The sequence below is a fragment of the Papio anubis genome, chromosome 13 (genome assembly GCF_008728515.1).
Source record: "Papio anubis isolate 15944 chromosome 13, Panubis1.0, whole genome shotgun sequence".
Classification (NCBI taxonomy): domain Eukaryota; kingdom Metazoa; phylum Chordata; class Mammalia; order Primates; family Cercopithecidae; genus Papio; species Papio anubis.
Genome location: NC_044988.1, coordinates 95,078,826 through 95,103,889, shown reverse-complemented (window position 1 = coordinate 95,103,889; position 25,064 = coordinate 95,078,826). Strand labels below are relative to the sequence as shown.

General features: G+C 40.7%; 1 protein-coding gene and 1 pseudogene across 1 annotated transcript in view; both read left to right on the top strand.

Annotated features, from left to right (window-relative positions):
- The window catches only part of MAPKAP1 (MAPK associated protein 1), a 266,192-nt gene that overhangs the window by 8,966 nt on the left and 232,162 nt on the right, over positions 1–25,064 (top strand).
- On the top strand, positions 23,491–23,650 carry LOC116270194 (annotated as a pseudogene).

The window sequence follows — 25,064 nt, the reverse complement described above, 5'->3', positions numbered from 1 at the left end:
CTCTAGTAAAAATACAAAAATTTGCCAGACGTGGCACACACATGCCCGTAGTCCCAGTTTTCAGGAGGCTGAGGCAGGAGAATTGCTCGAACCTGGGAGGCGGAGGTTGCCATGAGCCAAGATCGTGCCATTACACTCCAGCCTGGGCGACAAGAGTGAAACTCCGTCTCAAAAAAACAAAACAAAACAAAAAATATATATATATATTTAGTATATATATTTAGTGTATATATATATTTAGTATATATATTTAGTATATATGTATATATTTAGTGTATAAATATAGAGAGTGTGTATATAGAGAGAGAGAGAGCGCGCGTGCATGCGCAAGTGGCAAAACTAGGACTTGACCTTTGTTTAGACTCAGAGTACTGAAAAGCACTATTAATTTGTTTTTTTTTTTTTTTTTTTTTGGTCACTTTTCCATGCTGCTCTAGATTTGGATGTTGGAACTGGCCCTGTCTTGGGACTGTCATTAACTATGGCCCTTTGCCTTCATTTAAACTTAATGTTTACAAAAAGTTGTTATTGATTATGTTGTGAGAGTATTTGATTATAGGTATAATGTTATGATATGAAGCTTAAGGATTTAATGAAAATACTAATACTCACTGATAATAAAGATTGGTGGTAAGATGGTTACTCATATTGATAGTGGGAATGTAAATTAGTAAAACTTCTGGAAAGCACTTTGGCAGTATTTATTACAAGCTTTAAAAAAAAGTTATGCATGCCTTTTGAGCTTGTAATTCCATTTCTAGGACTCTTTATTAAAGAAATCAGAGATGTTGAAAGATATTCATGTTCAAAGATGTTCACTGCAGCATTTATAGCAAAAATTAGAACCTTAAGGTTCAATAAAAATTAGAGAAATCATGGAAAATTCATAGAATGGAACTAATATACAGTCATCTTAGATGTTGCAGAAGAATTTTAGTGACATACTAATATGCTAACCATAATAAGTGAAAAAAGGATATGACATTCTATAAAGTATGGTCCCAATTATGTCAAACATGTATGCAGAGAAAAGAAATAGGTGGGCTGGGCGTGGTGGCTCACGCCTGTAATCCCAGCACTTTGGGAGGCCGAGGTGGGCAGATCACGAGGTCAGGAGATTAAGACCATCCTGGCTAACACGGTGAAACCCCGTCTCTACTAAAAAATACAAAAAATTAGCCAGGTGTGGTGGCAGGCGCCTGTAGTCCCAGCTACTCAGGAGGCTGAGGTAGGAGAATGGCGTGAACCCAGGAGGCGGAGCTTGCAGTGAGCCCAGATAGTGCCACTGCACTCCAGCCTGGGCGACAGAGCGAGACTCCATCTCAAAAAAAAAAAAAAAAAAGACATAGGTGGTGAGATTATAAGACTTTATATTTTTCTCAGTTTTAGAAATGTTCTTTGATCAATTATTTTAAAATAAATCATAGTTTAAAATGGATATTGACAAGTATGAGTACAGTCAGTGACCATCATTTTAACCAGTAGTTTTCACTAATGCAGGTGATTGTGAAGTTATAAATGGATTGTATTTTCAAGATAGTTTTCACTTCATTTATTTTGTACTTAGAACAAGGTTTCATATGTCCTGACATAAATGATGTTACTATTCCCAGGTAAGCCTTCTTTTCCCCCAAAAGTCCGATTTAAGACAGTATTCTGGAAGAAGAGCTGTATTCGTATTGGTGGTATCATTGTCCCAGTGCTACCACCACCTCTTCAGTGGCCACGGGTGCAGTGAGTAGGCCTGTGACAGCTCTGTGTTTACTTTCAGAGGGGAGTCCACTCCTGTCTGTGGAGTTGAGGTTGGCATTTGGTAGACAGAGATTGTGAGTTGAATGCTTACATATTGGGAAGTGATTTTTTGGTATGGAAAATTATAAGTGTTAAAAAGATAAACTGAGGCATAAGATTTTAGAATTTATTTGCACAAACAGCAGTTCATGAATTGGGCAGCTTCAAATCAGAAGTGATTCAGGGGCTCCATTGAGGGAAAGTAAGCGGGGAAGCTTTTGTAGGAAGACCGTGGAAGTAAAACAAAGAAAAGATTTGATTGGTTAGTTTTACAGTTGATCACTACCATTGGAAAGTCCCCAGTTATATAGGTTTGTTGGCTGCTTCTGACTAGATAAGCTTAAGTTTTTTTTTTTCATGTATGCATTTATAAAACATATCTCAGGTTTTGCTTATGTTTGCAAATAAAACAAGGTTAAGGTCATTTATAAGGCCTAACTAGTTTTGTCTGCTCGAATTTTTCAGGCCAGGTCTGATTTTTTGTTTTGTTTTGTTGTTGTTTTATTTGTTTTTTTTATTTTTATTTTTATTATTGTTTTGAGACAGGGTTTTTGCTCTGTTGCCCAGGCTGGAGTGCAGTGGCATGATCACGGCTCATTGCAGCCTCAACTTCCGGACTCAAGCAATCCTCCCACCTCAGCCTCCCCAGTAGCCGGGACTACAGGCATGCACTACCATGGCCTCCCAAAGTGTTGGGATTGTAGACCTGAACCACTGCCCCTGGACAGGCCTGTTCTGTTTTAATTTATTTTAACAAATGTAAATATCTGTCTCACTTTTTTTATTTTGTGAGAAAAAGATTGAAGATCAAATTTGTTTGGATTTCAATTTTTCTGATAGCAGTAGTTAGTAAAAATATGAGTGTTAAAATATGATGAATTGTTGCCTTTTACTCTTTTCTAATTATCATATACTTTATAATTGAAATAGTTTCAAGCTGGGCGCAGTAATCCCAACACTTTGGCAGGCTGAGGCAGGCGGATCACCTGAGGTTGGGAGTTCGAGACCAGCCTGACCAACATGTAGAAATCCTGTCTCACCTAAAAATACAAAATTAGCCGGATGTGATGGCACATGCCTGTGATCCCAGCTATAGGCAGGAGAAGCACTTGAACCCGAGAGGCAGAGGTTGCAGTGAGCCAAGATTGCGCTATGGCACTCAAGGCTGGGCAACAACTGTGAAACTCCATCTCAAAAAAAAAAGAAAAGAAATAGTTTCAGCTTGTACAGTTAAGCATTATGGCCGGTTAGGTTTGTTTTTTTCAAATGTGCATACTGATTCTCTTATGTACAATATAAAAATGTGCATACTGATTCTCTTATGTACAATGCAAAAAATTTACCGAAGTATTTGAGCATGTTTAAATTAGGAAAATATCAGGCAAGATGTTTCTTTTGTAAACTGCTTCTGTCCAAAGCATTCTGTATATTATCAGAATGAAAAATGACAGCACTTTGTCATCTGTTCAAATTGATATTGCACTCTTTGCAATGACAGCTGAAAAGGCCCACAGGTGCCATATAAAGAGGTGACCATGTTGTCATATTTCATTTCGGCATCCCTCTGCAAAGCCATAATTACCTAATTAGGTTGTTAATTAGGAGATTAGCATTTCACTGTATTGATAGAATGCTCTTTACCGGTGTGGGGCGAGATACAGATTTGTCTGCTCTAATTTATAATCTCTGCCTGTTTTGTGCTTATTTATTTGCTTAAGATGCTGGTATGGGGCAATTCTCAGTTTACCTGAGAAACAGTTTACAAGCTAAGGAAGCTTTGATCACTGGATTAAAGTTGCTGAGTTAAAATATGGACACATCCCCAAAATTAAAATAAAAATTCCAAGTTGGTATAACTTGTATTATTGTTAACACAGACAACAAACACAGTAAGAATTCACATTGTTGGTATAAAAAAATTCAAAAGACGAAAACTTAAGTCTGAACTGTGATAGGGATTTATCTGTCCTAAACTAGGCAAAATAAATAAATAAATAAATAATCTTCAATGACAGACCTCTGTCATTGGGACTTATAAGAATATGTTAAATGTTTTGAACATATTTAAGAAACTGAAGCTTGGTTAATAACTTCAGAACAAATATATTGAGTCTTCAGTTTAGACTTTCTTAGATAGTCATGCGTCAGGGTTTATTTCATTTGTACCTTCTGTCCATTAGTCTGTGCTTGGAACATTCTTTTCCCACAGTCTTTGCAGTGTTGAGTGCTTATGGAATTTGAAGTATTTCACAATAACCTTCACTTGGTGAGCTATTTGGAGTAAGCACAGTTTCTATAAAGTGTGTCTAACATTCTTTTGGGAGAGAGGGGCAGGGAAAATGATTTCCATGTATTTTCTCTGTAGCGTTTGTAATTTGCATTATGCATACTTTTCTGCCTTTTTTAGTTACAGAAATTAGGAGTTTCAGAACAATGTTAAGAGCACCATTCCCACTGAGGTAGTAGTTTAGCTTCTTTTGATCGTATTGGTATTGGCATTCAAATTGTAGTAAATGCATGTGTGCGTAAGTCCTTTTTCCCTACAGTTATGAAGAATTGCATTTGTTTTATAGCTGTAATTTTCTTAAAACTTTTTTTTTTTTTTTAATGGAGTCTTGCTCTGTTTCCCAGGCTGCAGTGCCATGGCACCATCCTGGCTTACTGAAACCTCTGCCTCCCGAGTTCAAGCAGTTCTCCTGCCTCAACCTCCCAAGTAGCTGAGATTATAGGTGTGCACCACCACACCTGGTTGATTTTTGTATTTTACTAAAGACAGAGTTTCACCATGTTGCCAGGCTGGTCTCGAACTCCTGACCTCAGGCGATCTACCTGCCTCAGCCTCCCAAAGTGCTGGGATTACAAGTGTGAGCCACTGTGCCCAAGTTGAAAAAATTTTAAAAATTAAAAAAAATGTTTAATACAAATAATAGAGAAGGGATCTTGCTATAGTGCCCAGGCTAGTCTTGAACTCCTGGGCTCAAGGGATCTTCCTCCTCTGCCTCCCAAAGTGCTGGGTTTACAGGTGTGAGCCCCTATGCCTGGCCAATTATATACACACACACACACACACACACACACACACACATATATATAAATAAAATAATTATTTTTTTTTTGAGGTGGAATTTCGCTCTTGTTGCCCAAGCTGGAGTGCAATGGCATGATCTCGGCTCACTGCAACCTCCGCCTCCTGGGTTCAAGTGATTCTTCTGCCTCAGCTGCCCGAGTATCTGGGATTACAGGCGCGTGCTACCACACTTGGCTAATTTTTTGTATTTTTAGTAGAGACAGGGTTTCACCATGTTGGCCAGGCTGGTCTCGAAATCCTGACCTCAGGTGATATGCCTGCCTTGGCCTCCCAAAATGCTGGAATTACAGGTGTGAGCCACCGTGCCTGGCCTGTTTTCTTAATATAAAAATATTTTTGGGCCGGGTGTGGTGGCTCATGCCTGTAATCCCAGCACTTTGGGAGGCCGAGGTGGGTGGATCACCTGAGGTCAGGAGTTCTAGACCAGCCTGGCCAATATTGTGAAGCCCTGTTTCTACTAAAAATACAAAAATTAGCTGGGTGTAATCCCAGCTACTTGGGAGACTAAGGCAAGAGAATCGCTTGAACCCGGGAGGCAGAGGTTGCAGTGAGCCTAGATCGCGCCACTGCACTCCAGCCTAGGTGACAGAGCGAGACTCTGGCTCAAAAAAAAAAAAGAAGAAGCCTGGGTTCTGTGGCTCATGCTGTAATCCTAGCACTTTGGGAGGCTGCAAATGGATCACTTGAGGTGAAGAGTTCGAAACCAGCCTGGCCAACATGGTGAAACCCCATCTCTACTAAAAATTCAAAAATTAGCCGAGCTGTGGTAACGTGTGCCTGTAATTCCAGCTACTTTGGAAGACTGGAGAATTGTTTGAACACCTGGGAGGCAGAGATTGCAGTGGGCTGAGATTGCACCACTGCACTCCAGCCTGGGTAACAGAGTGAGACTCTGTCTCAAAAAAAAATATATATGTGTGTATGTGTGTGTGTGTGTATGTGTGTGTATACACACACCTATATATGTAAAAGTTCTCATTAGCTTAGCTTTTTGCTTAATTGTAATCATTTTATTCAATCAATATATACTGAATCTGTATTAGTCACTAGTCATATGTGTGGGAATTGACCAATGAAATCTACAGACATGGTCCCTGCTCTTATGAACTTGCATTCTAGAAAGGGAAAGGACAGCCTAGGTGGAGAAGTAGAACCTAACTTGAAGCGTTATAGTAATGAGAGTCAAGGTGAGTATGGAGGAGTGTCTACTTGGACTTGATAAAGTGAAATCTTCCTGGGGCAGGAGACGTCTAAGTGTGAAGGAAAAAGAGATGTCTAAGCCAGGTGACAAGACAGATAAAATTTCAGAGAGAAGAAGTGTATGTTCAAAAGTTGAAGAAAACCAAGTTCACTGAGGCCGGAGTAGAAAGAACTGATGGGATATGTGGGAAATGGGGCTGCAGATGTAGGCAAGGCTTGGTCATGTTAAGGAGTTGGGAGAGTCATTGAAAGATTTTAAGACAAGTTAGGAAACAATTGCAGTAGCCTAGGTGTGAGACATGGTGACTTGGATTAGTGTTTCTGTTTCTTTGTTTTTTTAAGAGACAGGGTCTCACTCTGTCACCCAGGTTGGAATGTGGTGGTGTGATCACAGCTCACTGCAGCCTTGACTTCCTGGCCTCGAGCAGTTCTCTTACCTCAGAGGTAAGAGTAGCTAGGACTACAGGCAGGCGCCACTGCTCCTAGTGAATTTAAAAAAGTTTTTGGTACAGACAGAGTCTGCCCAGGCTGCTCATGAACTCCTGGTCTCAAGTGATCCTTTTGCTGTGACCCTCCAAAGCACTGGGATTATAGGTGTGAACCACTGCACCCAGCTGAATTAGGTTATTGAGATGAAGAGACGTGGATAAAATCTAAGGAGAGAGAAGTTAGGATGCACAGGATGGGTAACTAAATGGCTCTGGGCTTCATAAAAGGGAGCCAAGGATCCTGGCTTGGACATTCTATATGTTTTCTAATTTTATGTAAGTTTGAGAATATGTGTTTAAGTACATCATAGATAAGGGTTCCAGGAGTCTTATTTTCCAAAAAGAAAGTAAGACCCCACAATATATACTACTAGCGACTAGTTTTCTTTTATGTGAATTGGGAAGGATACGAACACTGGAGTGTCACTTTGGGGCCCTACGATGGAACAGTAGTTTTGTGAGGTAATGAGAAAAACTGAGGCTCAGATAAATGTGACCTTCCCAATTTTCTCAGCAACTAAGTGCTGGAATTGGGAGCATACCCAGCTGCCATGTCATGTTGCCTTTCTTGGTTTATCTCCTTCAGTTTGTTTATTCCAAAGTGAAGAGAATTAACTCTCCAAGTACCAGTAGCTCGGTAGGCTGCTGACAGAGGTATTGTGTTAGTGGTGGCTTCTCAGGCAGATCCCCGGGTGTGGATTAGAGTGTTGTCTGGTACTCTGGTAGGAGAAGCTGCTCCAGTGTGTGGGGGTTTGCTTCAGCAAAGCCACAAGTTCTGATGGGATTTCTGGTACTAGGATTAACCTCCTTCAACTAGAAATGTAGGTTAGCCACCTTTACACAGGTCACCAAGGTATATGACAGTTCTCTTTCCCCCAGAAGACTTGGAAACTCCCATTTTTGCATGAGGAATTTGATGTCTATTTGATATAATCAACTGATATTACAGATTGTTTAAAAATTTTTGTTTACTGTTGCCAATTCTACTTCTTAGGTACTTTGTTGGTATCCTTGTGTTGGAATCACCTGAATTAGAAGAAATCTAGGATGTAGCATGGATTCTAGCCTTCCTGTGTTTCTATCCCCTTTCTTTTTAAAAAATTGAGATATAATTCGAATACCATAAAATTCACACCTCTAAAATGTACAATTTAATGGTTCTTAGGATATTCACAAAGTTGTATAACTGTCACTATTAACTAATTCCAGAACATTTTTGTCACCTCAGAAATAAATCTCATATTCATTAACAGTCACTCCACTTTTCCTCCTCCTGCTGCTGGAACCATTAATCTACTTTCTGTCTCTATGGATTTGCCTATTCCGAACCTTTCGTATACAAGGAATTACACAGTTTGTGGCCTTTGATGTAGTGTAATATTTTCAAGGTTCATCTATGTTGTAGCGTGGATCAGTACTTCATTCCTTTTTGTTGCCAAATAATATTCCATTGTATGTCTGTACCACATTTTGTTTATATGTTGATCAGTTGATGGACATTTGGGTTATTTCTACCTTTTGGCTATTATGAATACTACTGTGAACATTTGTATACAAATTTCCATGTGAACATATGTTTTTAGTTCTCTTGGGTATATTCCTAGGAGTGGAGTTGCTGGGTCATATGGTAACGCTCTGTTTAACATTTTGAGAAACTGCCAAGCTGTTTTTCAAAGCAGCTGCATTATTTTACATTTTCTTCAACAATATATAAGGTCAGCCTCCTTTCTGATTCTCTCCTCAGGTTCTGTATTTCTCTGCTCTGGGCTGGAAGCAGCTCTAGGTCTAGGAATTCCACAAGCCTTTTGTTTAAATAGGTGGGAAATTATCTATTTTTCTCTGTTCAGCCAGGTTCATTTTACAAGCATGTGTGTACCAGGCATATGCATTGGGCATTAGTGATAGGAAATCCAATGCCCTTTCTACTCAAGGACTTTACAGTCCAGCAGTGGAACTTCTTACTAGGAAATGTGAGGTGAGGGGGAAAGCCAATGAAGAACGTAATAGCTTATAAATTCATGAGTTTACACAGCATGGATAGCTAACTTCAGGATCTAGCCAAAGATTGACTTTTTTTTCCCCCCCCCAACTTCTGTTTTTTCTTTTTTCTTCAGGCTACCCTTTAACTATTGCTGTTCCTTGGTTTTATCCCTAGGTTACTATTCTTACGTATTTTCCCTGGGCAAAATTCACAGCTATGGATTTACCTGTCACTTACATGTTGATGTCTCCCAAGTTTGCTCAGACCTTTCTCCTGGGCTCTCAGGTTTGTGTTTTGATGGATCTCTATTTGGGTAATCCTTAGACAACTGAAGCCCACTCATTGTGTCTGAAACATAACTACTCATCTCCCCACTACCTGATAATCTGTTTTTGCTTTTGAGTTTGTAGTTTTATTTGTTGGCACTATCACACAAGCCATAAACTTCCCCCTTCTTAATCCTCCACATTCACTCGGTCACCAAGTTCTACAAGTTTTTTTTGTTTATTTGTTTGTTTTTTGAGACGGAGTCTCGCTCTGTCGCCCAGGCTGGAGTGCAGTGGCGCGATCTCAGCTCACTGCAAGCTCCGCCTCCCAGGTTCATGCCATTCTCCTGCCTCAGCCTCCCGACTAGCTGGGACTCCAGGCGCCCGCCCCATGCCCGGCTAATTTTTTGTATTTTTAGTAGAGATGGGGCTTCACCGTGTTAGCCAGGATGGTCTCCATCTCCTGACCTGGTGATCCGCCTGCCTCGGCCTCCCAAAGTGCTGGGATTACAGGCGTGAGCTACCACGCCTGGCCCATAGTACATTGTTATAGGCTCCTCTAGCATTGTTCTCATTCTTCTTCTTCTTTTTTTTTTTGAGATGGAGTCTCGCTCTGTCGCCCAGGCTGGAGTGCAGTGGTGTGATCATGGCTCACTGCAACCTCCACCTCCCTGGTTCAAGTGATTCTCGCGCCTCAGCTTCCCGAGTAGCTGGGATTACAGGCACCCACCACAACGCCCAGCTAATTTTTTGTAGAGCTGGGGTTTCACCATGTTGGCCAGGCTGGTCTTGAACTCCTAACCTCAGGTGACCTGCCCGCCTCAGCCTCCCAAAGTGCTGGGATTACAGGCGTGAGCCACCACGCCTGGCCTGTTCTTTATTGTGGCCATTTGTATACTTGTCTTTAACCCCTTGTTTGACTGTAAGCCTCTTGGGAATAGGGACTATGACTTAGCACTTTATACACCTAAACCTCAGCATGTAGTATGTATTCATGCTTATTGAATGAACTGATAAGTCTCTGTATACCCATACTTAGACTTGTGTGTGAGGAGTGGAGTAAGAAGATTAAGATGAAGTGAGCTTAAGCTGGAAATGTGAGACAGCATATTGTAATGATTGGGAGCAGGATTCTGGAGCCAGGCTATCCTGACTCCACCTCTTACTAGTTGCGTGGCCTTGGACAAGTTTGTGCCTAAGTTTACTGATTTATAGAACATGAAGAATAATAGAATATACCTCATAGCTTTGTGAATGGCAAAAGTGCCTTTATTTTGTTTTTAAGAGATGAGGGTCTTATGGCCGGCTAATTTTTGTATTTTTTTGTGGAGATGGGGTTTTGCCATGTTGCCCAGGCTGGTTTTGAATTCCTGAGCTCAAGCGATCCACCCACCTCTGCCTCCCAAAGTGTTGAGATTACAGGAGTGAGCCACCATGTCTGGGCTGAGAATTGATTATTCTATTTAAATTGTATGTTGTGGATCATTCCCACCCTAATTATAGTATTATAAGCAGAATGAAGCCAGTTCTGTTACATTATCCTCATGTTTGGTACACCGTGGTGATTTTAAAAATGAGGTAGTCTAGTTGGGCATGGTGGTTCATGCCTGTAATCCCCGTACTTTGGGAGGCCGAGGCTGGCAAATCACCTGAGTTCAGGAGTTCAAGACCAGCTTGGCCAACATGGTGAAACCCGGTCTCTACTAAAAATACAAAAAACTAGCCGGGCAAGGTGGTGGGTGCCTGTAGTCCCAGCTACTCGGGAGGCTGAGGCAGGAGAATGGCGTAAACCCGGGAGGCGAAGCTTGCAGTGAGCTGAGATCCGGCCACTGCACTCCCGTCTGGGTGACAGAGCAAGACTCCGTCTCAAACAAACAAACAAACAAACAACAAAATTAGCAGGGTGTGGTGGTGGGCGGCTATAATCCCAGTTATTCAGGAGGCTGAGGTAGGAGAATCGCTTGAACCTGGGAGGTGGAGGTTGCAGTGAGCCGAGATTGCACCATTGTAATCTAGCCTGGACGACAAGAGCAAAACTCCGTCTCAAAAAAAAAAAAAAAAAGAGAAAAAAAATGAGGTAGTCTAGAAGGTTCTGAGAAAATACCTAGCAAAGTTAACACAGTTTTGTTAATAATAACAATAATAGCCATTATCATTTATTGAGATTATGAAAGCTCTATTCAAGTGAAAATACAAAGTACCATTCAAAGTTACATAAAAGTAGTTTGAGGATTATCTGCTGGTTTAGACTATCTCGTTGCTGTCTTCTCTTCATTAGGAGTTGAATTAATGAGTTTGACAGTTGACAGCTTATTTATTTTCCTTCCAAAAAGATATAGCTAGAATAGGAAAAGTCAGTAATATTGCATCTTAGATTTATATAGTGCTTTTTAGCTTTCTGTAAATATTCTTTTAAAAAAAACTTTTAAGAGACAGGGTCTCACTGTGTTGCCCAAGCTGAAGTGCAGTGGCTCAATCATGCTCACTGTAACCTTGAACTCGTGGGCTCAAGTGATTCTCCCATCTCAGCCTCCTGAGTAGATGGAACTACAGGTATGTGCCCCCATGCCTGGTTAATTAAAAAAAAATTTTTTTTTGTATAGGTGGGGTCTTGCTTTGTTGCCCAGGCTGGTCTCAAACTCCCAGCCTGAAGTGATTCTCCTGTCTCTGCCTCTCAAAATGCTGGGATTTACAGTCATGAGCCACTGTGCCCAGCCTCTATTTTGTTTTATAGTAGTATCACTGTGAAATGGATAATAGGACACATATTATGGCTATTTCACTGTAGAGGAAACAGAGTCAAAAGCACTGACTCTCCTAAAGTCATCCCATAGCTAGTCTCTTTAACAGTGACAAATGTTAACTAATCCATAGCAGATGTCACTAATCCATAGCCTGTGACAGCAATGTGGAATTCTAGATGTGGCAACCCACTGTGCATTTTTATAATCACATTTTTATTTTCTGTTAATATTAGTTTCTTTTATGATAACACTCTGAAGATAACTGTATTGTTTATTAATTTTAACTCTTGTAGTTATTGGAACCAATTTACATATATACTTGGATTAAAAAAAAAAAAAGATGGGCTGGGCGTGGTGGCTCAGGCCTGTAATCCCAGCACTTTGGGAGGCCGAGGCAGGTGGATCACCTGAGGTCAGGAGTTTGAGACCAGTCTCACCAACATGGTGAAACCCTGGCTCTACTAAACATAGAAAAATTAGCCGGCCGTGGTGGTGGCACCTGTAGTCCCAGCTACTGGAGAGGCTGAGGCAGGAGAATCACTTGAACCTGGGAGGTGGAGGTTGCAGTGAGCTGAGATCATGCCCATGCACCTCAGCCTGGGCGACAGAGCAAGACTCTGTCTCTCAAAAACAAAACAAAACAAAAAGAAAAACAAAACCAAAATTGGCAATAATGCCTGTTCAGATCAGTCAACGTGGTTTACCTTTGTAGAGAGTATACCGGCAGCATCTTGATACTATTACAATTCTTTGTCAAAAAAGAGATTCCTCGTGCCTCTGAGTTTGAACTATGGCACAGGTGTGGTAGAGGTAAAACATGCAATGAAATTCTGGTCGAGGGAAAACCATGTGAAGCAAAAACACCCAAAACCTTTTAGATGGGCTCCAGGATAAACCTTTCCCAGTCACATCCTCCTTTTCCTCCTGCACACTCCTGCACACAAGTGACTGGAATGGAATTTAAGAGCTAAAAGGCCCTTCATATAGTTCAGCCATGCTATTTAACAGATGTAAGAACAGATGAGGTTGAAAGAAGTCACTTGTACAAGGCTGTGTAGTTAGGTCCCTGAAATTTAGGTTTCCTGAGTGATGTTTGCAGTAAAGTGTGTTGCTTTTCTTTTTGTTTTTTTTTTTTTTGAGACAGAGTGTTGCCCAGGCTGGAGTGCAGTGGCGTCATCTCAGCTCACTGCAAGCTGTGCCTCCTGGGTTCACGCCATTCTCCTGCCTCAGCCTCCCGATTAGCTGGGACTACAGGTGCCCACCACCACGCCCGGCTAATTTTTTGTATTTTTAGTAGAGACGGGGTTTTACCGTGTTAGCCTGGATGGTCTCGATCTCCTGACCTTGTGATCCGTCCGCCTCAGCCTCCCAAAGTGGTGGGATTACAGGCGTGAGCCACTGCACCCGGCCCGTTCATTCATTAACATAGCAACCAGGGAGATCCTTTTAAATGTGAGATAGATCATTCACAATCCTCCAGTGACCCCTCATTTCACTTGGAGTAAAAGCTTAAGGCTTTAGGATGGCCTGTAAGGCCCTACAGACTCACCACACTGTTTCAGATCTTACCTACTACTTGCTTCTTGGCGGACTCCTTGCCACTCCTTGAGCAGTGTGAGGCATGTTCCGTTCTGCTTGGCAGACCTATGCCCTGGGGTGTCTACAGGGCTTGTTCTCTCACCTCCTTCAGGTGTTAAGTCAGATGTCACTTAAGTGAGGCATTCCTTGGCTATATTTACTGTTGCAGCTCATGGCTCCACCCAGCATTATCCATTTCTTTCTCTGTGCTATTTTTCTTCATGGCACTTCTAACTCACTATATAATTTACTTCTTTGTCCTGCCATGAGGGCAGGACTTTGCCTTCTCTGCTGTGTTTTCTGCATCTAGAACAATGCCTGGCACACAGTAGGCATTCAGTAAATATTTGTTGAATGAATAAAATCAACAAACACTTAGCGCCTTACTAACAGGCAATGTGCCGGGTTAATTATTTGGTAGAACTAGGAACAAAGTGCAGTAAAATGGCACGTGGAGCAGGCCGGGTGCAGTGGCTCACATCTCTAATCCTAACGCCCTGGGAGGCCGAGGGGGAGGATCGCTGGAATCCAGGAATTCAAGACCAGTCTGGGCAATGTAGTGAGACCCTGTCTCTGCAAAAAATTAGCTGGGCGTGGTAGTGCGTGCTTGTAGTCCCAGCTACCTGAGAGGCCAAGTTGGGAGGATCGCCTGAGCCTAGGAGGTTAAGGCTACCACTGAGTTGGATTTTGAATAATATGTTAGGAAGTAGTCAGGGGAAGAAGGGTGAAAAGGCTTCTTTGGCTCTCCTTAGGGTAGATTAAAATTTCAGAAAACAGAGTTGAACTTTTTTAGCCCTTAGAAGGTTTGAGCGTAGATTTTAGTAGCAAAGTTCTATAGTTTCAGTACAAACAAAACAGTTTTGAGGGAGTTGAAAATTGCCACAGATTTAGTGGCTTCAAACCCCACATTATTGTGGGGTTTTTCAAGCTTGGCATTATTCATATTAATATTTGGGGAGGTATAATTTTTTGTTGTGGATGCTGCCTTGTGCATTGTACCATGTTTACTAGCATCACTGGCATCTACCCACTGGCTACTAATAGCATCCATCTCTAGTTGTAACAACTGGAACTATCTCCAGATATTGATTGCTTAAATGTCTCCTGGGGAGAAAAACTGGCTTCCATTTGAACCATTACATTACTGTTGATGGGATCTTTAGCAAATTCACAAATGATTTGGGGAGATTTATATCTTAATGAAGTAACCATATTTGTGAATCTAAAATTGGGTAAAAAAATGTAAAATTATTGATTCCTTAAAAATGATACTCATATAACTCACTGTAATGATGATGGAAATAAAGTGCTATTAAAATAGGTTGGACTCTGGGTCATATAGAAGGGGTTGCCAAGGACGAGATACTTCTGTTGGACTTACAAGAATAAGATTTGTATTGCGGAAGGGCACACCTGAAGTAAAGGAGTATCATTACCAAAGGCCAGCACATATTCAGTGCAGTCCTGGAAGCTGCATGATGGGGAGGGAAGAGGTAGTGAAACTGCGTTTTAGAGAGCCTTATGTGTTATATGTGAAGGAGTATAGGCTTGTTTTCCTTCAGTATGCTGGATTCATTTTCTTTTGCTGCGTAACAAATTACCACAAACTTATCTGCTTAAAACGATATTAATTTATGATTTCACCATGAGTCAGGAGTCATGGCTTCAGCTGAGTTTTGTGTTCATGCTCTCCAAGGGATGAAATTAAGGTGTCAGCTGACTATAGCCTCATCTGGAGGCTCACTCAGGAAAGATCTTCCAAGGTCTCTCAGGTGGTAGTGGAATTCATTTGCTTGCGGTGATGTGACTGAGATGCTCCTTTTCGTGCTAGTGGTTGGCCAGGACCATTTTCAGCTGCTAGAGGCTGCTCTCAGGTCCTTGCCATGTGTAGTTCCATAACATAGCTGTTTATTTCTTCAAGGCCAGCAAGAAGATCTCTCTGGCTTAGAATCACTCTCTTCAGTTGGCTAAGATGGAGTCTTATATAATGGAAAGTAATCAAGGAAGTGACTGTCCCATCACCCTTGCCATGTTTTATTGGCTGGAAAGAAGCAAGTGAGATTCCACCCACACTCAAGGGGAGGGGAAAACAGAAAGGGGCAGGAATTTAAGCTGGGCACAGTGGCTCATGCCTGTAATGCCAGCACTTTGGGAGGCTGAGGTGGGTGGATCGCCTGAGGTCAGGAGTTTGAGACCAGCCTGCCCAACATAGTGAAACCCCATCTCTACTAAAAATACAAAAAATTAGCTGGGCTTGGTGGTGGTGGGCACCTGTAATCCCAGCTACTAGGGAGACTGAAGCAGGAGAATCGCTTGAACCTGGGAGGCAGAGGTTGCAGTGAGCTGAGATCATGCCATTGCACTCCAGCCTGGGCAACAAGAGCAAAACTCCGTCTCAAAAAAAAAAAAAAAAAAGAATTTAAAATTCTATCTACTGGGTCCACCCTCAGAAGATCCATGAAGGCAGTGGCCAAAAGTCTTTATTTTTGCTCAGCAATGTATCTTTGGTGCCCAGCATGTAGTAAGTGCCTTATAGATACTTGTCAAATGAATGAAACCAGTGAATGAATATTTGATAGACACTTGAGTGCTATTTACAGCTTAAGCTCCTAAACCGGTAATTTCACGTTGAGAAACAGTCTAGTTGCTTTGGCATTATTTATATTCTTCACTTTAGGTAAAACTAGTAAACATTTTGACCTGAGATCTTAAAGTAAAACCTAAAATTGTTTATTTTCACAAGTGTCAATCAAATCTATTATGTCAGAGAGACAACACCCATTGGAAAAATAATTTAGGGGCTACATTGTACCAAACTGGCAGAGTTCTTGTAACAGCTGGAAATGTTGGCAGGTTTGAAGTTTTGGGGGTGGTGAGTGGTTAGGTTGTTTGAAGTTTCACAGCTATTGCTAGCACATAAACATTATTTCAAAACACTTTGAAAATACAGATTGTTTTATAACAGCTGAATAACAATATTTTATTCTAACTTGTGCTTAGAACTTTATAGTTTATTGTGGTTTATACTTAACAGTTCTTCAACCTTATAGGAAACATCTTTTGAATATAATTTAGGGTTTTGAGTCCGTTGATAAAGTGCCATTTTATCTGTACAAAATGACATTTCTGACACCAAAGTCTCTGTTTTTCCACTAGATCCGTGCTGTTCAACTGGGGTTAAGAGAGTCCTAGGGTGTACTGGAAGCTACAAAGTAATCGTGGTACATTTTCCTGAAGTATCAGTTTTAGTGGTGTATTTGAAAATAAACATTTTTTTTCCTGTTAAAACAAACATGGGGCGGGGGACGGGGGCGCCACAGCGGCTCATGCCTGTAATCCCAGCTCTTTGGGATGCCAAAGTGGGAGGATCGCTTGAGCCCAGGAGTTTGAGACTAGCCTGGGGAAGATGACTAGACTCTGGTCTCTGCAAAAACATTTAAAAATTAGCTGGGTGTGGTGGTGCTTGCCTGCAGTCCCAGGCTGGGATGGGAGGATCGCTTGAGCTTGGGAAGTCAAGGCTGCAGTGAGCTGTGGTCACACCACTGCACTCCAGCCTGGGTGACAGAGTGAGACCCTGTCTCTGTAAACAAACAAACATATATAGGTGCAGTGTAGTATAAAATAGAATACAAAATATGAATGAATTCTAAAAATAAATTTCTTATGGCATGTTACTGTAGGTGGCTCCCCTAGGTTGTCTCATACCTTGATTTATGGTCACTGTCCAATGCCCTTCACGTGTGTCCGTGGAGAAGTTTGAGAGTCACTCTGCCAGGTTCTTTTTAACTGGATCGTGGCAGATGTAAGATTCTGAGGCATTTCAGGTGGAGGTTAGTGGCATAAGACAGGAAAATCAGGGATCAGGGTTCCTTTGTATGAGGGAGACATTTGATAGAAGAAGAGACCTTGACTCTTGGTAGGTTAGTGGGAGACTTGTCCCTGATGACTTAATCACTCACAGGGCCTCAGCAGGACAGCTGGAATGACAGAGATGGCTGAGCTTCTTTCTCCACATAGTCTTTTATCCCTGACTTTTTCCCATAATTCAGAAGTGTTCCAGAGAAGGCCAGGGAAGAAGCCGCAAGTGCTGTTGAGGCCCAGGTTCAGAATTTCCACAACATTCCTTCCCGTATATTCTGTTGGTCAAAGCAAATCGCAATGTGAGCCCAGATTCAAGGGATGGGGAAATAGACTCCACCTCTTGATGGGAGGAGCTTCAACAATTGTGGTCTTAAAAAATCTACCTTGTCTCCTTGGGCAAGATACTTAACTCCTTTAAGCCTTAGTTTTGTTTGTTTTTAAATCTATAAAATGAGGATAGTATCAATACCTACCTCCTAAAGTGGCTGTAAGGATTAAATATGTTGTTACATGAAAAGTGATTAGTACATCTCCTGGTAAGAGCGCTGTAAATGTCAACAGTTACTGTTTCACTTGCGTTTCTGCCTAATGAAAGCATAGCTATCCTTAAATACCTCTGCCTTCCTTCCTGAAGTCTTCTGTGATGTTCCTGTCTCTTGGAAAATATATTGTCTTAATATCTCATTTGGTGGCAGGTTTATCTTGCTTTCTGTTATTGTTCTCTATGTGTATGACATAGCTCCTCTGCTGAAGTTTGTAAGTAAACTTCTGGAGGGGGCAGGCCAGTATTTATACAATTTTTCATTTAGTACTGAGACGATTTTGTGGATGAATCTCATTCAAAATGAGATAAATCATTTCTGTTGTTTTAATCTAGTAAGCACTTTTAGTCAAAATATGGAAATAAAAATGTAAAAAGAAGAAGCAAACTCTCCAGATATATGGTCTCACTATTTACTGCTTAATGAAATGGGGCATATTCACATGGAGAAGATTTTAATTCCCTAAGGGGAAAAAGCTCAATTTTTGCTAGTCTAAAAAATAAATGAACGTTTAATTTAGAGTTAAATTGGAGAGAGTTAGAGAAAGAGATTTAAAAGCAATAAAGTGCGTTTTATTTTAATGGTCACTTCAATTATTTTCAAATTCCAGGAGGTATGAATTCTGAGCTTTAACTAGATCAAAGAATGTTGAAATCTTAGTAAAAAAATAAAAAAGGAGGGTCTGTTGGTTTTTATAAATGGAAGAGGTTGTATATAATAAAAAGCCCCTTTTTTCCCCCCTCACTTGTAATCATTCCTTGTTGTGGGAAATAAATGTGCGTGTTCCTATGACATGTTTAAGGACTCCTATACAGGTATTAGCTTTAACTCGCCCAATGCTAATAGTGTGAAGTCAGGATACAGTGTGGAAAGGTAAAAAAAATAAAATAAAAAAAAATAAATCTCGCATCTGCTGTTACATGTTGTTAACTCCCTCAGCAGACGTTAAATCATTTCAAGTACAATAATAGTGTGGGAGGTAAATTAACTAACCATTAACAGTCTTATAAATACACAATTAACATGCCAACATTTATATGGCACATTGATGGGGCAGCAGTAATTTTTGATTGGGAGTTTGCAGACCTTTGAGAAGCCTCAGGCTGTTGACTATTCTGACAAGTTTTCACAGATTGCAGGTGAGAGGGTGGGAAGTCTGCTGAGCAGAGGGAAGTGAGCGGGGAGTGTTTTGAAAAAGTCCAGGAAGGGGGATTTCCTTCTAACCATTGGATAGATGTGAGCATTGTAAGTCGTGTTGTTGCCTATCTCAGGTCCTTAGAGACTGAAGAAGTATAGGGCAGGCTTGTTTGCTCGTAGTGAGTTATTTGAAGAAATAGAATATTTCAGGTATAGACTTGAACTGAAGGTACATGAGTCACTAGGGATTTTAAAAAATATTCTTGGACGTAACTAGATATTTAAAGTAAACCCTTCCTCTGTGATTTCAGGTCAACAATGAGATGATCACTGAAGTTCCTTTCTTGTGTGAAATTTTGTGACTTTTATTTTTTTGAACAATCATTACATGCATTGATTGTTTCTTGCTATTGTACAGGCACCATTGTTGTTAGCGGAGGGGAGCTAAGGGTTTACTGCATAACACATTTGCTCTCTTATGTCTTTCACAGAGACCCATGGGAGAAATTTCTCTCAGGCTTCAGGACCAAATAAGTACAATAGGCTTTTAAAAAGTCATGTTCGGCGGGCGCGGTGGCTCACACCTGTAATCCCAGCACTTTGGGAGACTGAGGTGAGGGGATCACCTGAGGTTAGGAGTTCGAGACCAGCCTGGCCAACATGGTGAAATCCTATATCCACTAAAAATACAAAAATTAGTGGGGCCTGGTGGTGCACACTTGTAATCCCAGCCACTCAGGAGGCTGAGGCAGGAGAATCATTTGAACCATGGAGGCAGAAGTTGCAGTTAGCCAAGATTGCACTACTGCACTCCAGCCTGGACGACAGTGCGAGACTCCGTCTCAAAAAAAAAAAAAAAATTGTGTTCATTATGACTATTGTAACTTTGTCCCTCTTTGTTTTAAGAGGCCTTCTGGTGTACCGGTTAAGATCCCAAGCTCTTGAATTTGATTTTTAGTTCTATGTATTAGCTGTCTGGCTTTGGGCAAGTTTCATAACCTTTCATTTTCTCAGTTTTTTTCATAAGCTATTATAAATAAAGTTTGGAAATGAGTGTATATAAAATTATCCAAAATTATATTAAGACGTATGCCCATCAAAACCTACTAAAAATTATTCCCATGTTTAGAGCATGTTCCCAGTCATCACAGGCAGGTTTCATGATCATTAATGAACACAGACGGGTGTGTAATCTGGGAACAGTATCCAAAGTGCATCTGAAACCACCCTTAGCACTTAGTAGAAACTTAGTAAATATTTGTTGAATATTTATTCATTTGAAGTGTAAAAGGAAATCCACCCAGTATATTAAAAATGCATATGTTGGCCTGGCATAGTGGCTCATGCCTGTAATCCCAACACTTTGGCAGGCCGAGACTGGTAGATCACTTGAGCCTAGGAGTTCAAGACCAGCCTGGGCAATGTGATAAAACCCTATTTCTACAAAAAATACAAAAAGTAGCCAGGCATGGTGGTGTGAGCCTATAATCCCAGCTACTTGGGAGGCTGAGGTGGGAAAGTCGCCTGAATCTGGGAAGTTGAAGCTACAGTGAGCTGTGATTGTGCCTCTGCACTTCTGCCTGGGCGATGGGAATGAGACCTTGTCTCAAAAAAAAAAAAAAAAAAAAAATTGTTGTGTTATTTTGGGACATCTCTTTCTTTCCTTCTGTGTGTGGATATCCCTATTGCTTCCATTTTTAATAAAACAAATCTTTATGCTTTAAAGAACATGGTGTTAAAAAGTGTGAGAAAGAAGCTGTGAAAAGTGGGAAAGCTTAGGCAAGGTGATATTATTTATCTGTGGCCTAAAGGTATATTAAAAGGTCTATCTTATTTTATTATTATTTTTGAGACAGAATCTCACTCTGTTGCCCAGGCTGGAATGCAGTGGCAATTTCGGCTCACTGCAACCTCCGCCTGCTAGGTTCAAGAGATTTTCATGCCTCAGCCTCCCGAGTAGCTGGGACTATAGGCACGCACCACCACACCCCCCTCATTTTTATATTTTCGGTAGAGATGGGATTTCACCATGTTGGTGAGGCTAGTCTCAAACTCCTGACCTCAGATGATCCACCCGCCTTGGCCCCCCAAAGTGTTGGGATTACAGGCGTAAGCCGCTGTACCCGGCCTTATTATTTTCTTGAGATGGAGTCTTGCTCCATTGCCCATGCTGGAGGGCAGTGGCGCCATCTCGGCTCACCTCTGCCTCCTGGGTTCAAGCGATTCTTTCACCTTAGCCTCCTTGCCCAGCTAATTTTTGTATTTTTAATAGAGATGGGGTTTCACATGTTGACCTGTTGATTGGTCTCAAACTCCTGACCACAACTGATCCGCCCGCCTCGGCCTCCTGAAGTGCTGGGATTACGGGTGTGAGCCACTGCACCCGGCCAAAAAACGTCTGACTGTCTCAGAGAATCAAGAGTTGGTAACATTCAGGGAAGGCATTCAAGGCCTGAAGAGACAGCATTTGTGAAAGTGTAGAATAGCATTTCTAATAGCATGTTCTGTGAAATGCTGTTATACACTGATATGTTTTAGTATTCCTATAGAAAACAATATTTATGGATGAAGTAAGTTTGGGATATATTGTGTTACTAGGTTCCTCCCTCTTGGAGAGTCACAATACACAGAGTACATAATTTTTTTTTTTTTTCTTTGAGACAGAGTCTCGCTCTGTTGCCCAGGCTGGGGTGCAGTGGGACTACAGGTGCCCGCCACCTCACCTGGCTAATTTTTTTTTTTTTTTTGTATTTTTAGTAGAGACGGGGTTTCACCATATTAGCCAGGATGGTCTTGATCTCCTGACCTCGTGATCTGCCCGCCTCGGCCTCCCAAAGAGCTGGGATTACAGGCGTGAGCCACCGTGCCTGGCCTACACAGAGTACATAATGTAAAAGTTTTGGGAAGTCCTGTGATGAAACAGCAAGAAGAAAACCTCTTTAACTTGGTTGAATCTGGTGTTTCCTAGACTTATTTTAAAACTTAAAAATTTTAAATTGTGGTAAAATATACATGGTATAAATGAGATGTAAAATTTACCTTTTTTTTTTTTTTTTGAGACGGAGTCTTGCTCTGTCCCCCAGGCTGGGGTGCAGTGGCCGGATCTCAGCTCACTGCAAACTCTGCCTCCCGGGTTTACGCCATTCTCCTGCCTCAGCCTCCCGAGTAGCTGGGACTACAGGCGCCCGCCACCTCGCCCGGCTAGTTTTTTGTATTTTTTAGTGGAGACGGGGTTTCACCGTGTTAGCCAGGATGATCTCAATCTCCTGACCTCGTGATCTGCCTGTCTCGGCCTCCCAAAGTGCTGGGATTACAGGCTTGAGCCGCCGTGCCCGGCCAAATTTACCATTTTAACCATTTTAAAATGTGTAGTTCATTGGCATTACATACATTCACATTATGGTGCAACCATCACCACTGTCCATTTCCATAACTTTTCCATCTTCCCAAACTGAAATGTACCCATTAAATACTTTTTCCCCATTACTCCCTTCCTCCAGCCCCTAGCAACTGCCATTAGATTTTCTGTCAGTTTGACTACTTTAGGTACCTCATATAAATGGAATCATACAGTACTTGTCCTTTTGCGACTGACTTATTTCACTTAGCATAATGTTCTCAAGGTTCATCTATGTTGTAATGTGTCAGAATTTCCTGTGTTTGAAGGCTGAATAACATTCCATCATTTGTATATACTACATTTTGTTCATCCTCTACCATGTATTCTTAATCGCTGCTTAATATTGTGTTATATGTATGTGTCATGGCATATGTGTACTATTGTAGGTTCCTTTTAGATTTTCAGTATTACAAATTACTCTGAGATAAATACTTTACACAGTTATCTCCTTAGAACAAATCCTAGAGGTAGGATTGCCCAGATAGTATTCATGTTTTATATTTTGGTAAATATTACCAAATTACCTTCTAAAAAGTCCCAGTTTTCATTCCTTCATATTGTGCATGAGAGTGCCCATTTCTCTGAACCCTTGTCAGAGTTAGATTTTTAAAAATCTTTTTGATTTTTGCATAACTGATCAGAGAGTACAATTTGTTTTTATCCCTGATCTGAATGTCTTTGTCTTGGAAATCAAACATAGCTTCAAATGGCAATTTGCTGCTCTTTGGGAGATTTTTAAAAATATTCTTTTGGGTTTTGAAAATTAGTCTTCTTAGAATAAGTTGATAGTGTTTCAAGGTGACAATTTTGAAGGGCACATTGAAGAGATGCTCTTGTGTTAAGAAAAAAAGGCAATCCTTTATTTATAATCACACACTTACACCTGGCACATTCATATATGACTTATCTCTACAATGAAACTGAATAGTCCTTGGAAGTTAGACAGCAACATTTATTGAACTCCTGCCATGTGTAACAGCCTTTGTTGCCAGAAGGAATATGGTGTTATGGACCCTGTCCTTGTGGAACTTATAGTCTAAGTCTCTAAGTACACATAACGGGAGGTAAAAAGTGACATACACAATAATATGTTTTCTGGGGCAGTCCTGTGGGGGTTCCATATCAGAGTTGGTAGGGAATCAATATTTTTTGAATGAATCATACAGCTTCCTTAATGTATGAAGCCATAGTGTCCTAATAGAGAAGATATCTGCTATCGTTGAGGCATTTGTTCTGGAAGGATAAAGTTGGGGAGTTGGTGTGTGCCTTGAGAAGTGTTTGCCTATTCCTCTTGTCTTCTAAAGAAGTGATCTGTTTCCCTAAATATATTTTATTGAGGGTACTTCAGTATACTTTTGTCACTTTGCCTTTTGCCATTTGACTTTTTGGTGCTAGAACACCTATTAAATGTGTGATCGCTTCTCGGCCTCTTGGCTAAGATCAAGTGTATTAAATGTGTGATTTCTCATTAAAGCCCTTATTTTTGCAAGGGAGAACTATTCAGTATGAATTTGAAAGCACCTTCCTCTCTACTGGTGACTAGTTGCCTTCCTTTCATGCAAGGAGGACGGCTTATTGTGGTTGCTGTAGAAGGATGTTTGCAGCTCTGATCTGTGGTACTACGATTCCATAAATATTCTCATTTATAAATAAATCTGTGGTGTATATATTTTTTATGGTTATAGAGAAGTTTGTATTTTTACAAGTGAAATTTAAATGCTCACTGTTAATTTCGTATTTTTTTTCTGATCAATATCCTTACAATGGTAGATTGACACTAATATTTCAGGGACCAGATGTCTCAGAAATTTGGTGCTTAAAAGAATCCCGTGGTATTAGGAGAGGTACTAGGTCTGTATTAGGGTATTAACTTTTTGATTCAGGGATACTTTACTCACCTTTGCATTTCCCAGTAGCCTCAGAGTAAAATAAGTACTCAAGGAATATATTAAGAGGGGAAAAAGTGAAGATTAATGTAATTCGCTTGATTAGAGATGCTTCTCAGTTGAATTTCTTTTTAATCTCAGTATCTTTATTTTAAGACCCACTAGGTGATGTCAACAGAATGATGTGTTTCCAGACAGCAATTTTTAAAACCTTAGTTAGCTGTAAGGATTTATTAGCAAGATTTCCTCTCTGTCTTCCATTTCTAGAAGAAATAGATTACAAGAAAATGTGGTGTTATAAGTCCTTCTAAAAGCAAATATCTTCTAGGACTGTTCCTGGAAACATAGTCAATCCAGCTTTCATATTCCTTGGACTTCGCAACGATTTTGCAGGGGCAGGGAACTCGCTCACATGACTTGCAGTGTCCTCTATCACAAAGGAAGCACAGACTTCTTTTATGTGCTGTGAACTTATAAGACAGATGGGATATTGACATATTTTAGGACTACTTTAAGCAAGAATTGATAGTTGAAATTATTAATATTTTTATCATTATTATTAATAGCTAACATTTATTTAATTACATGCCATGTATTTTTTTGAGCACTTTACCTGCATTATCTCTGACGTATCCTCTCATTCCTGAAGCTTCCATTTTATAAATGAAGGAAAAAAAAAGGAGGCTCAAAAAGGTTAAGTATTTTGACCAAGATTTTATAGCTAACAAGTAATAGGGCCAGGATTCGAACCTTTCTGTCTCTAGGGCCTAGTACCTAACCATTGTTCTGCAATATTTTCTTTGTTGAGTATTTTCACTTAGCCGAGAGGGTGCTATCTTGTTACTAGAATAAATATTATTACAGTGTTTTTTGTTTGTTTTGTGTTGTTTTAGAAGACAGGGTCTCACTATGTCACCCAGGCTGGAGTGCAATGGTGCAATCATAGCTCACTGCAGCCTTGAATGCTGTGGCTCAGGTGATCCTCCCACCTCAGCCTCATGAGTAGCTAGGACTACAGTCACATCCCACCATGCCCAGCTAATTAAAAAATAATAAATAAATATATATGTGCGTGTGTGTATATATATATATTTTGTAGAGA